Source organism: Pyrus communis, chromosome 14 (genome assembly GCF_041283825.1).
Source record: "Pyrus communis isolate YQ-2024b chromosome 14, ASM4128382v1, whole genome shotgun sequence".
Lineage (NCBI taxonomy): Eukaryota > Viridiplantae > Streptophyta > Magnoliopsida > Rosales > Rosaceae > Pyrus > Pyrus communis.
Window position 1 is genome coordinate 15,573,372 of NC_142578.1, and position 4,052 is coordinate 15,577,423.

General features: G+C 36.1%; 1 non-coding gene across 1 annotated transcript; it reads left to right on the forward strand.

The window, feature by feature from the left end:
- The first annotated feature begins 277 nt into the window (after nucleotides 1–277).
- LOC148691291 (small nucleolar RNA R71) lies at nucleotides 278–388 on the forward strand. The gene has a single exon (XR_015956064.1). It is a non-coding gene; the product is annotated as a small nucleolar RNA R71 (small nucleolar RNA).
- The last annotated feature ends 3,664 nt before the right edge of the window (nucleotides 389–4,052 follow it).

The following is a 4,052-nucleotide window of genomic DNA, read 5'->3' on the forward strand; positions in this document are numbered from 1 at the left end:
TTCATTAGCTTTTGGCACCATGTTGAGCATGGATTCAAGCTTCCTTTCTAGGTTAGCTACCTGCAACAAAAGCTCATGGTTAGAACTTGTTTCATAAACTCCAACTTTCTTACCCCTTAAATCTTTGTGTTGAGCATTAGACCCCAACATCTCATAAATGTTATATGATTCTTGAGCATTCTTTTTCTTCAATGCTCCACCTGCTGCATTATCCACAGTTGATTGACAATTTTGGGTTAGTCCATCATAGAAAATTTGCATTTGTAAATGAAAAGGTAACCCATGGTGTGGACATTGTATCAAGAGGCCTTTAAAACGCTCCCAACACTCATTGAAAGGTTCACCATCATCTTGTTTGAAGTTGAAGATTTGTCCCCTTAATGTGGCTGTCTTTTGAGTGGAAAAGAACTTCTCCAAGAACTTCTTAGCCACGGCATCCCATGTAGTGAGGGAACCTGGTGTTAGAGTCATCAACCAACTCTTGGCCTTGTCTTTCAAGGTGTAAGGAAACACTCTCATCCTCAAGTTCGCTTCACTCACTCCCTGCAAAGGTAAACCACTCACAACATTGTAAAACTCTTTAATATGAGCTAAAGGGTCTTCATTAGGTAAGCCATAAAATGAAGGAAACATATGGAAATGTGAAGATTTGAGATCATAGTTTCTAGCTTCTGTGGGCAGCAAGATGCATGAAGGTGAATTTGGTATGATTGGTTGAGCAAAGTCCTCCAAAGCTCGAAGTTCATCTTCGTTGCCCGCCATCTCTTCTTCTCTTTCCCAATTAAATTGCTCAGATTCTTTACTTGTTGAACTAGGTGAATTCCCTTCCTCTTCCTCACGGTTAAAGGATGAACTTAATGGCACAAAGTTATCCAAAGTGTGGCCCTTCAACCTTTCAATTCTTTGGCCTAACTCAACAAGTTTATTTGACATGTACTACCTGAAACAAAGTAACACCAGTGTGAATGAAAATCAAGAAGCAACAACAATGAAAAGAACAAAAATAAACTTAAAAACGTTTGAAAAGACTCAAGGGATGTGGAACTAAGCTCTTAGAACACTTAAACAATCCAAAAACCCAAAACAGCCACTAGAAGACTCAAAATTGCCTAAAAATCACTTTCTGGGCAGTTTTGAGTACCTACACTAATTTGGACGAAATTGGATGGAAACTTGAATCAAAACACTTATAAACACAAATCAAAACACTTTCTAACTAATTTGGACAAAACAAAGACTCAAAGGACTCAAAACAGATTCACAAGACTCAAAACAAGCTAAAAACACTCAAAACTGCCTAAAAACACAAATTGGGCAGTTTTGACACTAAACTCAAATTTGGACGAAAATTAGGTTTGAGCTTGACTCAAAATGCTTCAAAACACAAGATAAGACAGATTCTAAGCCTAAAACCTAACAAAATATGGGGGAAATTGTATTTGGACGAAATGCAATTAAATGGTCAGATTATAACAAAACCAGATTGTAAAGCAAGTTGATGTAAACCAATGGATAATGGAATGGCTAAGGGATTCTTTTCCACACCTGAAATGTATGCAACTTAAATCAATTTCCAATTATCAAATCGACAAGTTATGAACCTTGACACTAATCAAAATAGCAAACAAGCAAACAAGCAATTACAAGGGACTGAAATCAGTCCCCGGCAAAGGCGCCATTTTTGTTGATGTATAATTCCTTCCTAATGCTAGAATATATTTAGTATAATGGCACAAGCAAGGGTGTCGAATCCACAGGGACTAATTGGACCTATGTAACTACTTGTTTGCAAGAAATCTAAGAAATGAATCAAACTAGTCTAAATAGGCAGATTTGAATCAAACTAAACGCACACAAATTAAACCCTCTTTTCGTCAAATTGTAGTATATGTATAAGTAGGGATCGTTCTAGACCGGGGATTAGGAGGGATTGTTAACCACTTGGATTTGACTCAAAAACGTAAAATAACAATATGAAATACTAACTTAGACTCAAAGAATGCAAAACTAAGCTTTAAAACACTAAGACAAACCAAAAGACTCAAAACAACACAAACACACTCAAATCTGCCTAAAAACCACTTTCTGGGCAGATTTGAGCACAAACACAAATTTGGACGAATTTATGTAATAACTTGACTCAAGAACGTAAAAACACAATATAAAACACTAAACTAACTCAAAGAATGTAAAACTAAACACTTAAAACATTAAAACAAACCAAAAGACTCAAACATCACCCAAAACACTCAAAACTGCCTTAAAATCACTTTCTGGGCAGTTTTGAGCACTTTGGTGAATTTGGACGAAATTGGGAAATAAATTGAATCAAAACACTTAGAAACATAAACTAAGACACTTTCTAACTAAATTGGACAATAAAGTAAAGGGGGATTGAGGTTTATACGAAATTAAATTAAATTGCACAGATTGTAAATTAAAGCAAAATGTAAATGTGAATGTGTGATAGAATTGAATGGAATTGAAATGAATGAATGCTAGCTAAGGGGTTCATCTTCACATATGTTACACTTGCATAATAAAATGATTTCCAATTGCATTTCAATGAACCATGAAACTCAACACCCCGGGTTAACCGTGATGCACTAATTAACCTTCAAATCTTCCTAACGTTATTGAATTGGATGGGTTAGCGCATACAACAATTCAAAACATTCCCCACAAGTCCTCAACATGAATGCATAGAAGAGGTACAAGCAAGAATCATTACGCTCTATGAAAATTATAAGTGTTGACGAGGCATTCGTTACTATGGAATACGCATGAAACTTATGCCAAGAATTTGTTTAACGCGATTGTTTATAAGCAACCTCCACTACTTGTGAATATAAGTTCGTAACTATTAGGTGAAACTCACTTATATTCTAGCGTCATATTCATGCATGAAAATTAAGCGCGCATTCTCAATAAACATACATAAATAAGTTATCAATCAAACGGTTAAACAAATTGAATCCACAACTTATGAAACGCAATTAGAAGTAATCAAATCAAAATGCAAGCATAAACATATATTTCGAATCCCCCCCTAGCCAAGGGGGGTTTAGTTCCTCATAACTTTGAAATCAAAGAAACACCTAAACATTCCAACAACTCAAACTTGAATTGTATGAACGTTTAGGCACTCTTCTCTTCCTCGTTGTTGTATCACAAGGTCTAAGGATAGTTTGATGGTGTGAATGGTTTGGGGAGTGGTGGAATGGCTGAATTTCTGAAATGGAAGAATGAATGAGAATGAATGAGAATGAATGCTTATTTATAGGTGAAATGGGGGGAACATGACAGCTAGGAGGGAATGTGGCTGCATGTTTGAATGATTAAAGGATGCATGTGGGTTGGAATTGCATGTGCAACGAATATGTGGCTGCATGTGCAAGGGGACAATCTGAAAATGCATGTGAAAGGATGTGTTGGCTGCAATGATGAAATGGATGGGAGTGCATGTGGCTTAATTAATTAAAGGGAGTGCATGTGCAATGTTTTAAAGGATGGAATGCATGTGAATATGATGGAAATCTGATATGGTGATGGGAGATGCATGTGGCTGATTTATGCATGTGAATGCATGTGGCTGCAATGGATTAGGAATCCTTCAATTTCGTCCATTCCTTTTGCTCCAAACATAAGCTATCCATTCCAAGTCCAATTTTGCTCCAAAATGCTCCAAAATGCATCTTTTTGCTTCCTTAGCCATATGAACCTAAAAACACACGAAAATGGCTTAAACGACTAAAACAACTATGAATTAACAATATAAATGCACGAAAACAAGCTAAGTAAGTCGCCTAAATATGCTTCTATCAAATTCCCCCACACTTATCTTTTGCTAGTCCTCGAGCAAAACAAAACAAAAGAAACCAAAAACAAAACAAAACGAACAAAACACAACCTATACCTTCCAACAATCGTCTCAGGGATTTCCAATGCACATGACAAGTTAAAAATCATTATTCCCACAGATTTTAGCCATCTTTACACTTAAGTACATTCTTACTCATAGTCACCACATACTAGTTCACAATTAAGCATTT